The following is a 13491-nucleotide window of genomic DNA, read 5'->3' as shown; positions in this document are numbered from 1 at the left end:
ACACACATTTTCAGGCTCTTCATGTTTTTGAACACCGCTTCATGCTCCTCCTATTTTTAACACCTTTTGAAGCTCTTCATATTTTACACACCTTTTCAGGCTCTTCATGTTTTTGAACACGGTTTCCTGCTCCTCCTTTTTTTCAGACCGTTTCATGCTCCTAATATTTTTGACACCTTTTGAATCTCTTCATATACCTCACACCTTTTCAGCCTCTTCATATATTTGAACAACTCTACATGCTCCTCCTATTTTTCAGACGGTTTCATCCTCCTCATGTATTTCACACCTTTTGAAGCTCTTCCTATTTTTCACACCTTTTCAGGCTCTTCATGTTTTTAAACACTGCTTCATGCTCCACCTATTTTTCAGACCGTTTCATTCTCCTCATATTTTTGACACCTTTTGAAGCTCTTCATATTGTTCACAACTTTTCAGGCTCTTCATGTTTTTCAACACAGCTTCATGCTCCTTCTATTTTTCAGTCGGTTTCTTGCCCCTATGTATTTCACACCTTTTGAAGCTCTTCATATTTTTCAAACCTTTTCAGGCCCTTCGTGTTTTTCAAAACCGTTTCATGCTCCTCCTATTTTTCAGACCGTTTCATGCTCCTCATATTTTTGACCTCTTTTGAAGCTCCTAATATTTTTCACAACTTTTGAAGCTCTTCATATATTTTACACTTTTTCAGGCTCTTCATGTTTTTCAACACCACTTCATGCTCCTCCTATTTTTCAGACCGTTTCATGCTAATCTAATTTTTGACACCTTTTGAAGCTCTTCATGTTTTTCACACCTTTTCAGGCTCTTCATGTTTTTGAACACCGTTTCATGCTGCTCCTATTTTTCAGACCGTTTCATACTCCTCATAGTTTTGACACCTTTTGAAGCTCTTCCTATTTTTCACACCTTTTCAGGCTCTTCATGTTTTTAAACACCGCTTCATGCTCCTCCTATTTTTCAGACCGTTTCATGCTTCTCATGTATTTCACACCTTTTGAAGCTCTTCATTTTTCACACCTTTTCAGGCTCTTCATGTTTTTGACACGGTTTCATGCTCCTCCTATTTTTCAGATCGTTTCATGCTCCTCACATTTTTGACACCTTTGAAGCTCTTCATATTTTTCACAACTTTTCAGGCTCTTCATGTTTTTCAACACCGCTTCATGATCATCCAATTTTTCAGACCGTTTCATGCTCCTCATATTTATGACATCTTTTGAAGCTTTTCATATTTTTCACACCTTTTAGGCTCTTCATGTTTTTCAGCACCACTTCATGCTCCGCCTATTTCTCAGACAGTTTCATGCTCCTCATATTGTGGACACCTTTTGAAGCTCTTCATATTTTTCACATATTTTCAGGCTCTTCATGTTTTTCAACACCACTTCATGCTCTTCCTATTTTCAAAACCGTTACGTGCTCCTCATATTTTTGACAGCTTTTGAATCTCTTCATATATTTCACACCTTTTCAGGCTCTTCATGTTTTTCAACAACACTTCATGCTCCTCCTTCTTTTCAGACCATTTCATGTTCGTCATATTTTTGACACCTTTTGAAGCTCTTCATGTTTTTTACACCTTTTCAGGTTCTTCATGTTTTTCAACACGGCTTCATGCTCCTCTTATTTTTTAGACCGTTTCGTGCTCCTCATATTTTTCACACCTTTTGAAGCTCTTCATAATTTTCACACCTTTTCAGGCTCTTCATGTTTTTCAACAACGCTTCATGCTCCTCCTATTTTTCAGACCGTTTCATGCTCCTCATGTATTTCACACATTTTGAAGTTCTTCATATTTTTCACACCTTTTCAGGCTTCTCATCTTTTTGAACACCGTTTCATGCTCCTACTATTTTTCAGACCGTTTTATGCTCCTCATGTATTTCACACCTATGAAGTTCTTCATATTTTTCAGACCTTTTCAGACTCTTCATATTTTTGAACACGGTTTCATGCTCCTCCTATTTTTCAGAACGTTTCTAGCTCCTCAAATTTTACACCTTTGGAAGCTCTTCACATTTTTCACACCTTTTCAGGCTCTTCATGTTTTTCAACACCGCTTCTTGATCCTCCTATTTTTCAGACCGTTTCATGCTCCTCATGAATTTCACACCTTTTGAAGCTCTTCATATTTTTCACACTTTTTGAAGCTCTTCATATATTTCACACGTTTTAAGTCTCTTCATGTTTTTCAACACCGCTTCATGCTCCTCCTATTTTTCAGACCGTTTCATGCTCATCTCATTTTTGACAGCCTTTGAAGCTCTTCATATTTTTCACACCTTTTAAGCTCTTCATATATTTCACACCTTTTCAGGCTCTTCATGTTTATGAACATCGCTTCATGCTCCTCCTATAATTCAGACGGTTTCATGCTCCTCATGTATTTCACTCCTTTTGAAGCTCTTCATATTTTACACACCTTTTCAGGCTCTTCATGATTTTCAACCCCACTTCATGCTCCTCCTATATTTCAGACCTTTTCATGTTCCTCATATTTTTGACACCTTTTGAAGCTCTTCATATTTTCTACACCTTTTCAGGCTCTTCATGTTTTTCAACACGGCTTCATGCTCCTCTTATTTTTCAGACCATTTCGTGCTCCTCATATTTTTCACAGCTTTTGAAGCTCTTCATATTTTTCACACCTTTTCAGGCTCGTCATGTTTTTCAACACCACGTCATGCTCCTCCTATATTTCAGACCCTTTCATGCTCCTCATATTTTTGACACCTTTTGAAGCTCTTCATATTTTTCACACCGTTTCAGGCTCCTCCTGTTTCTGAACACCGTTTCATGCTCCTCCTATTTTTCAGACCGTTTCATGCTCCTCATATTTTTGAAACCTTTTGAAGCTCTTCATATTTTTCACACCTTTTCAGGCTCTTCAAGTTTTTGAACAATGCTACAATGCTCCTCCTATTTTTCAGACCGTTTCATGCTCCTCATATTTTTGACACCTTTTGAAGCTCTTCATATTTTTCACACCTTTTGAAGCTCTTCATATATTTCACACTTTTTCAGGCTCTTCATGTTTTTCAACACCACTTCATGCTTCTCCTATTTCTCAGACCGTTTCATGCTCATCTCATTTTTGACAGCATTTGAAGCTCTTCATATTTTTCACAACTTTTGAAGCTCTTCATATTTTTCACACCTTTTAAGGCTCCTCATGTTTTTCAACACCACTTCATGCTCCTCATATATTTCAGACCGTTTCATGCTCCTCTCATTTCTGAAATCTTTTGAAGCTCTTCATATATTTCACACATTTTCAGGCTCTTAATGTTTTTCAACACCACTTCATGCTCCTCCTATTTTTCAGACCGTTTCATGCTCATCTAATTTTTGACACCTTCTGAAGCTCTTCATAGTTTTCACAAATTTTCAGGCTCTTCATATTTTTGAACACCGCTTCATGCTCCTCCTATTTTTCAGACCGTTTCATGCTCCTCATGTATTTCACACATTTTGAAGCTCTTCATATTTTACACACCTTTTCAGGCTCGTCATGATTTTCAACACCACTTCATGCTCCTCCTATTTTCAGACCGTTTTTGCTCCTCATATATTTGACACCTTTTGAAGCTCTTCATATATTTCACAGCATTTCAGGCTCTTCAAATTTTTGAACACCACTTCATGCTCCTCCTATTTTTCAGACTGTTTCATGCTCATCTAATTTTTGACACCTTTTGAAGATCTTCATATATTTCACACCTTTTGAAGCTCTTCATATTTTTCACATTTTTGAAGCTCTTCAAATTTTTCACACCTTTTCAGGCTCTTCATGTTTTTGAACACCGCTTCATGCTCCTCATATATTTCAGACCGTTTCATGCTCCTCATAATTGTGACACCTTTTGAAGCTCTTCGTATTTTTCAAACTTTTTCAGGCTCTTCATGTTTTTCAACATGACTTCATGCTCCTCCTATTTTTCAGACCGTTTCATGCTCCTCATATTTTTGACACCTTTTGAAATCTTCATATACTTCACACCTTTTCAGGTTCTTCATTTTTTTGAAAAGAACTTCATGCTCCTTCTATTTCTCAGATCGTTTCATGGTCATCTCATTTTTGACACCTTTTGAAGCTCTTCATATTTTTCAACACCGCATCATGCTCCTCCTATTTTTCAGACAGTTTCATGCTCCTCATATTTTTGACACGTTTTGAAGCTCTTCATATTTTTCACACCTTTTCAGGCTCTTCGTGTTTTTGAACACCGCTTCATGCTCCTCCGGTTTTTCAGACCGTTTCATGCTCCTCATATTTTTGACACCTTTTGAAGCTTTTCATATTTTTTACAACATTTCAGGCTTTTCATGTTTTTGAACACCTCTTCATGCTCCTCGTATTTTTCACACCTTTTGAAGCTCTTCATATTTTTCATACCTTTTCAGGCTCTTCATGTTTTTCAACACCGCTTCATGCTCCTCCTATTTTTCAGACCGTTTAATGCTCCTCCTGTACTTCACACATTATGTAGCTCTTCATATTTTTCACACCTTTTCAGGCTCTTCATGTTTTTCAACACCGCTTCATGCTACTCCTATTTTTGAGACTTATTAATGCTCCTCATGTATTTCACACCTTTTGAAGCTCTTCATATTTTTCACACGATTTCAGGCTCTTCATGTTTTTCAACACCACTTCATGCTCCACCATTTTTCAGACCGCTTCATGCTCATCTCATTTTTGACACTTTTTGAAAGTGTTCATATTTTTCACACCTTTTGAAGCTCTTCATATTTTTCACACGTTTTCAGGCTCTTCATGTTTTTCAACAGCACTTCATGCTTCTCCTATTTCTCAGACCGTTTCATGCTCATCTCATTTTTGACAGCATTTGAAGCTCTTCATATTTTTCACAACTTTTGAAGCTCTTCATATTTTTCACACCTTTTAAGGCTCCTCATGTTTTTCAACACCGCTTCATGCTCCTCCTATTTTTCAGACCGTTTCATGCTCCTCTCATTTCTGAAATCTTTTGAAGCTCTTCATATATTTCACACATTTTCAGGCTCTTAATGTTTTTCAACACCACTTCATGCTCCTCCTATTTTTCAGACCGTTTCATGCTCATCTAATTTTTGACACCTTCTGAAGCTCTTCATAGTTTTCACAAATTTTCAGGGTCTTCATATTTTTGAACACCGCTTCATGCTCCTCCTATTTTTCAGACCGTTTCATGCTCCTCATGTATTTCACACATTTTGAAGCTCTTCATATTTTACGCACCTTTTCAGGCTCATCATGATTTTCAACACCACTTCATGCTCCTCCTATTTTCAGACCGTTTTTGCTCCTCATATATTTGACACCTTTTGAAGCTCTTCATATATTTCACACCATTTCAGGCTCTTCAAATTTTTGAACACCACTTCATGCTCCTCCTATTTTTCAGACTGTTTCATGCTCATCTAATTTTTGACACCTTTTGAAGATCTTCATATATTTCACACCTTTTGAAGCTCTTCATATTTTTCACATTTTTGAAGCTCTTCAAATTTTTCACATCTTTTCAGGCTCTTCATGTTTTTGAACACTGCTTCATGCTCCTCATATATTTCAGACCGTTTCATGCTCCTCATATTTGTGACACCTTTTGAAGCTCTTCGTATTTTTCACACTTTTTCAGGCTCTTCATGTTTTTCAACATGACTTCATGCTCCTCCTATTTTTCAGACCGTTTCATGCTCCTCATATTTTTGACACCTTTTGAAATCTTCATATACTTCACACCTTTTCAGCTTCTTCATTTTTTTGAAAAGAACTTCATGCTCCTTCTATTTCTCAGCCCGTTTCATGGTCATCTCATTTTTGACACCTTTTGAAGCTCTTCATATTTTTCAACACCGCATCATGCTCCTCCTCTTTTTCAGACAGTTTCATGCTCCTCATATATTTGACACGTTTTGAAGCTCTTCATATTTTTCACACCTTTTCAGGCTCTTCGTGTTTTTGAACACCGCTTCATGCTCCTCCGGTTTTTCAGACCGTTTCATGCTCCTAATATTTTGACACCTTTTGAAGCTTTTCATATTTTTTACAACATTTCAGGCTTTTCATGTTTTTGAACACCTCTTCATGCTCCTCGTATTTTTCACACCTTTTGAAGCTCTTCATATTTTTCATACCTTTTCAGGCTCTTCATGTTTTTCAACACCGCTTCATGCTCCTCCTATTTTTCAGACCGTTTAATGCTCCTCCTGTACTTCACACCTTATGTAGCTCTTCATATTTTTCACACCTTTTCAGGCTCTTCATGTTTTTCAACACCGCTTCATGCTACTCCTATTTTGAGACTTATTAATGCTCCTCATGTATTTCACACCTTTTGAAGCTCTTCATATTTTTCACACGATTTCAGGCTCTTCATGTTTTTCAACAACACTTCATGCTCCACCATTTTTCAGACCGCTTCATGCTCATCTCATTTTTGACACTTTTTGAAAGTGTTCATATTTTTCACACCTTTTGAAGCTCTTCATATTTTTCACACGTTTTCAGGCTCTTCATGTTTTTCAACACGGCTTCATGCTCCTCCTATTTTTCACCCTCTTGAAGCTCTTCATATTTTTCACACCTTTTCAGGCTCTTCATGTTTTTGAACAGCTCTTCATGCTGCTCCTATTTTTCAGACCGTTTCATGCTTCTCATATTTTTGACACGTTTTGAAGCTCTTCATATTTTTCACACATTTTCAGGCTCTTCATGTATTTCAACACCACTTCATGCTCCTCCTATTTTTCAGACCGTTTCATGCTCCTCATATTTTTGACACCTTTTGAAGCTCTTCATATTTTTCACACCTTGTCAGGCTGTACATGTTTTTGAACACCTCTTCATGCTCTTCCTGTTTTTCAGACCGTTTCATGCTCATGTCAATTTTCACACCTTTTCAGGCTCTTCTTATTTTTCAAACCAGTGAAGCTCTTCATATTTTTCACACTTTTTCAGGCTTTTCATGTTTAGAACACCGCTTCATGCTCCTCCTATTTTTCAGACCGTTTCATGCTCATCTCATTTTTGACACCTTTTCAGGCTCTTCATATTTTTCAAACCTTTTGAAGCTCTTCATATTTTTCACACTTTTTCAGGCTCTTCATGTTTTGAACACCGCTTCATGCTCCTCCTATTTTTCAGACCGTTTCATGCTCCTCATATTTTTGAAACCTGTTGAAGCTCTTCATATATTTCACACCTTTTGAAGCTCTTCATATTTTTCACTCCTTTTCAGGCTCTTCATGTTTTTCAACACCGCTTCATGCTACTCCTATTTTTCAGACCGATTAATGCTCCTCATGTATTTCACACCTTTTGAAGCTCTTCATATTTTTCACACGATTTCAGGCTCTTCATGTTTTTCAACAAAACTTCATGCTCCACCATTTTTGAGACCGCTTCATGCTCATCTCATTTTTGACATTTTTTGAAGCTGTTCATATTTTTCCCACCTTTTGAAGCTCTTCATGTTTTTCACACGTTTTCAGGCTCTTCATGTTTTTCAACACCGCTTCATGCTTCTCCTATTTTTCACACCTTTTGAAGCTCTTCATATATTTCACACGTTTTCAGGCTCTTCATGTTTTTGCACATCTCTTCATGCTCTTCCTATTTTTCAGACCGTTTCATGCTCATGTCAATTTTCACACCTTTTCAGGCTCTTCTTATTTTTCAAACCAGTGAAGCTCTTCATATTTTTCACACTTTTTCAGGCTTTTCATGTTTAGAACACCGCTTCATGCTCCTCCTATTTTTCAGACCGTTTCATGCTCATCTCATTTTTGACACCTTTTCAGGCTCTTCATATTTTTCAAACCTTTTGAAGCTCTTCATATTTTTCACACTTTTTCAGGCTCTTCATGTTTTGAACACCGCTTCATGCTCCTCCTATTTTTCAGACCGTTTCATGCTCCTCATATTTTTGAAACCTGTTGAAGCTCTTCATATATTTCACACCTTTTGAAGCTCTTCATATTTTTCACTCCTTTTCAGGCTCTTCATGTTTTTCAACAACACTTCATGCTCCACCATTTTTGAGATCGCTTCATGCTCATCTCATTTTTGACACTTTTTGAAGCTGTTCATATTTTTCACACCTTTTGAAGCTCTTCATATTTTTCACACTTTTTTAGGCTCTTCATGATTTTGAACACGGCTTCATGCTCCTCCTCCTTTTCAGACCGTTTCATGCTCCTCATGTATTTCACACATTTTGAAGCTCTTCATATTTTTCACACCTTTTCAGGCTCTTCATGTTTTTGAACACGATTTCATGCTCCTCCTATTTTTCAGACCGTTTCATGCTCCTCCCATTTTTGACACCTTTGAAGCTCTTCATATTTTTCACAACTTTTCAGGCTCTTCATGTTTTTCAACACCGCTTCATGATCCTCCAATTTTTCAGACCATTTCAAGCTCCTCATATTTTTGACACCTTTTTAATCTCTTCATATATTTTACACCTTTTCAGGCTCTTCATATTTTTCAACACCACTTCATGCTCCTCCTTTTTCAGACCATTTCATGCTCATCTCATTTGTCACACTTTTTGAAGCTCTTCATATTTTTGACACCTTTTGAGCTCTTCATATTTTTCACAACTTTTGAGGCTCTTCATGTTTTTCATCACCGTTTCATGCTCCTCCTATAATTCAGACGGTTTCATGCTCCTCAAGTCTTTCACTCCTTTTGAAGCTCTTCATATTTTTCATACCTTTTCAGGCTCTTCATGTTTTTCAACACCGCTTCATGCTCCTCCTATTTTTCAGACCGTTTAATGCTCCTCCTGTACTTCACACCTTTTGTAGCTCTTCATATTTTTCACACCTTTTGAGGCTCTTCATGTTTTTCAACACCGTTCATGCTCCTCCTATAATTCAGACGGTTTAATGCTCCTCAAGTCTTTCACACCTTTTGAAGCTGTTCATATTTTTCACACCTTTTCAGGCTCTTCATGTTTTGGAACACCGCTTCATGCTCCTCCTAATTTTCACACCTTTTGAAGCACTTCAAATTTTTCACACCTTTTCAGGCTCTTCATACATTTGAACACGGTTTCCTGCTCCTCCTATTTTTCAGACCGTTTCATGCTTCTCATATTTTTGACACGTTTTGAAGCTCTTCATAATTTTCTCACCTTTTCAGGCTCTTCATGGTTTTCAACACCGCTTCATTTTCCTCCTATTTTTCAGACCGTTTCATGCTCCCATATTTTTGACACCTTGTGAAGCTCTTGATATTTTTCACAGCTTTTCATGCTCTTCATGTTTTTCAACACCGCTTCATGATCCTCCAATTTTTCAGACCGTTTCATGCTCCTCATATTTGAGACATCTTTTGAAGTTTTTCATATTTTTCACACCTTTTAGGCTCTTCATGATTTTCACACCATTTCAGGCTCTTCATTTTTTTGAACACGGCTTCATGCTCTTCCTATTTTTCAGACCGTTTCATGCTTCTCATATTTTTGACACCTTTTGAAGCTCTTCATATTTTTCACACCTTTTCTGGCTCGTAATGTTTGTGAACACCGCTTCATGCTCCTCCTATTTTTCAGATCGTTTCATGCTCCTCATATTTTTGACAACTTTTGAAGCTCTTCATATTTTTAACACCTTTTCAGGCTCTTCATGTTTGTGAACACCGTTTCATGCTGCTCCTATTTTTCAGACCGTTTCATACTCCTCAAAGTTTTGACACCTTTTGAAGCTCTTCATATTTTTCACACCTTTTCATGCTCTTCATGTTTTTCAACACCGCTTCATGCTCCTCCTATTTTTCAGACCGGTTCATGCTCCTCAAGTATTTCACACCTTGAGGCTCTTCATATTTTACACAGCTTTTCAGGCTCTTCATGTTTTTGAACACCGTTTCATGCTCCTCCTATTTTTCAGACAGTTTCATGCTCCTCTATTTTTGACACATTTTGAAGATCTTCATATTTTTCACAACTTTTCAGGCTCTTCATGTTTTTCAACACCACATCATGCTCCACCTATTTTTCAGACCTTTTCATGCTCATCTCATTTTTGACACCATTTAAGCTCTTCATATTTTTCACACCTTCTGAAGCTCTTCATATTTTTTACACGTTTTCACGCTCTTCATGTTTTTCAACACCGCTTCTTGATCCAATATTTTTCAGACCGTTTCATGCTCCTCATATTTTTGACACGTTTTGAAGCTCTTCATATTTTACACACATTTTCAGGCTCTTCATGTTTTTGAACACCGCTTCATGCTCCTCCTATTTTTAACACCTTTTGAAGCTCTTCATATTTTACACACCTTTTCAGGCTCTTCATGTTTTTGAACACGGTTTCCTGCTCCTCCTTTTTTTCAGACCGTTTCATGCTCCTAATATTTTTGACACCTTTTGAATCTCTTCATATACCTCACACCTTTTCAGCCTCTTCATATATTTGAACAACTCTACATGCTCCTCCTATTTTTCAGACGGTTTCATCCTCCTCATGTATTTCACACCTTTTGAAGCTCTTCCTATTTTTCACACCTTTTCAGGCTCTTCATGTTTTTAAACACTGCTTCATGCTCCACCTATTTTTCAGACCGTTTCATTCTCCTCATATTTTTGACACCTTTTGAAGCTCTTCATATTGTTCACAACTTTTCAGGCTCTTCATGTTTTTCAACACAGCTTCATGCTCCTTCTATTTTTCAGTCGGTTTCTTGCCCCTATGTATTTCACACCTTTTGAAGCTCTTCATATTTTTCAAACCTTTTCAGGCCCTTCGTGTTTTTCAAAACCGTTTCATGCTCCTCCTATTTTTCAGACCGTTTCATGCTCCTCATATTTTTGACCTCTTTTGAAGCTCCTAATATTTTTCACAACTTTTGAAGCTCTTCATATATTTTACACTTTTTCAGGCTCTTCATGTTTTTCAACACCACTTCATGCTCCTCCTATTTTTCAGACCGTTTCATGCTAATCTAATTTTTGACACCTTTTGAAGCTCTTCATGTTTTTCACACCTTTTCAGGCTCTTCATGTTTTTGAACACCGTTTCATGCTGCTCCTATTTTTCAGACCGTTTCATACTCCTCATAGTTTTGACACCTTTTGAAGCTCTTCCTATTTTTCACACCTTTTCAGGCTCTTCATGTTTTTAAACACCGCTTCATGCTCCTCCTATTTTTCAGACCGTTTCATGCTTCTCATGTATTTCACACCTTTTGAAGCTCTTCATTTTTCACACCTTTTCAGGCTCTTCATGTTTTTGACACGGTTTCATGCTCCTCCTATTTTTCAGATCGTTTCATGCTCCTCACATTTTTGACACCTTTGAAGCTCTTCATATTTTTCACAACTTTTCAGGCTCTTCATGTTTTTCAACACCGCTTCATGATCATCCAATTTTTCAGACCGTTTCATGCTCCTCATATTTATGACATCTTTTGAAGCTTTTCATATTTTTCACACCTTTTAGGCTCTTCATGTTTTTCAGCACCACTTCATGCTCCGCCTATTTCTCAGACAGTTTCATGCTCCTCATATTGTGGACACCTTTTGAAGCTCTTCATATTTTTCACATATTTTCAGGCTCTTCATGTTTTTCAACACCACTTCATGCTCTTCCTATTTTCAAAACCGTTACGTGCTCCTCATATTTTTGACAGCTTTTGAATCTCTTCATATATTTCACACCTTTTCAGGCTCTTCATGTTTTTCAACAACACTTCATGCTCCTCCTTCTTTTCAGACCATTTCATGTTCGTCATATTTTTGACACCTTTTGAAGCTCTTCATGTTTTTTACACCTTTTCAGGTTCTTCATGTTTTTCAACACGGCTTCATGCTCCTCTTATTTTTTAGACCGTTTCGTGCTCCTCATATTTTTCACACCTTTTGAAGCTCTTCATAATTTTCACACCTTTTCAGGCTCTTCATGTTTTTCAACAACGCTTCATGCTCCTCCTATTTTTCAGACCGTTTCATGCTCCTCATGTATTTCACACATTTTGAAGCTCTTCATATTTTTCACACCTTTTCAGGCTTCTCATCTTTTTGAACACCGTTTCATGCTCCTACTATTTTTCAGACCGTTTTATGCTCCTCATGTATTTCACACCTATGAAGTTCTTCATATTTTTCAGACCTTTTCAGACTCTTCATATTTTTGAACACGGTTTCATGCTCCTCCTATTTTTCAGAACGTTTCTAGCTCCTCAAATTTTACACCTTTGGAAGCTCTTCACATTTTTCACACCTTTTCAGGCTCTTCATGTTTTTCAACACCGCTTCTTGATCCTCCTATTTTTCAGACCGTTTCATGCTCCTCATGAATTTCACACCTTTTGAAGCTCTTCATATTTTTCACACTTTTTGAAGCTCTTCATATATTTCACACGTTTTAAGTCTCTTCATGTTTTTCAACACCGCTTCATGCTCCTCCTATTTTTCAGACCGTTTCATGCTCATCTCATTTTTGACAGCCTTTGAAGCTCTTCATATTTTTCACACCTTTTGAAGCTCTTCATATATTTCACACCTTTTCAGGCTCTTCATGTTTATGAACATCGCTTCATGCTCCTCCTATAATTCAGACGGTTTCATGCTCCTCATGTATTTCACTCCTTTTGAAGCTCTTCATATTTTACACACCTTTTCAGGCTCTTCATGATTTTCAACTCCACTTCATGCTCCTCCTATATTTCAGACCGTTTCATGTTCCTCATATTTTTGACACCTTTTGAAGCTCTTCATATTTTCTACACCTTTTCAGGCTCTTCATGTTTTTCAACACGGCTTCATGCTCCTCTTATTTTTCAGACCATTTCGTGCTCCTCATATTTTTCACAGCTTTTGAAGCTCTTCATATTTTTCACACCTTTTCAGGCTCGTCATGTTTTTCAACACCACGTCATGCTCCTCCTATATTTCAGACCCTTTCATGCTCCTCATATTTTTGACACCTTTTGAAGCTCTTCATATTTTTCACACCGTTTCAGGCTCCTCCTGTTTTTGAACACTGTTTCATGCTCCTCCTATTTTTCAGACCGTTTCATGCTCCTCATATTTTTGACACCTTTTGAAGCTCTTCATATTTTTCACACCTTTTCAGGCTCTTCAAGTTTTTGAACAATGCTACAATGCTCCTCCTATTTTTCAGACAGTTTCATGCTCCTCGTGTTTTTGACACCTTTTGAAGCTCTTCATATTTTTCACACCTTTTGAAGCTCTTCATATATTTCACACTATTTCAGGCTCTTCATATTTTTCAACACCACTTCATGCTTCTCCTATTTCTCAGACCGTTTCATGCTCATCTCATTTTTGACAGCATTTGAAGCTCTTCATATTTTTCACAACTTTTGAAGCTCTTCATATTTTTCACAGCTTTTAAGGCTCCTCATGTTTTTCAACACCGCTTCATGCTCCTCCTATTTTTCAGACCGTTTCATGCTCCTCTCATTTCTGAAATCTTTTGAAGCTCTTCATATATTTCACACATTTTCAG

Source organism: Dama dama, unplaced genomic scaffold (genome assembly GCF_033118175.1).
Source record: "Dama dama isolate Ldn47 unplaced genomic scaffold, ASM3311817v1 ptg000094l, whole genome shotgun sequence".
NCBI lineage: Eukaryota > Metazoa > Chordata > Mammalia > Artiodactyla > Cervidae > Dama > Dama dama.
The sequence above is the reverse complement of the archived record's forward strand: the minus strand, read 5'-3'. Positions refer to the sequence as shown.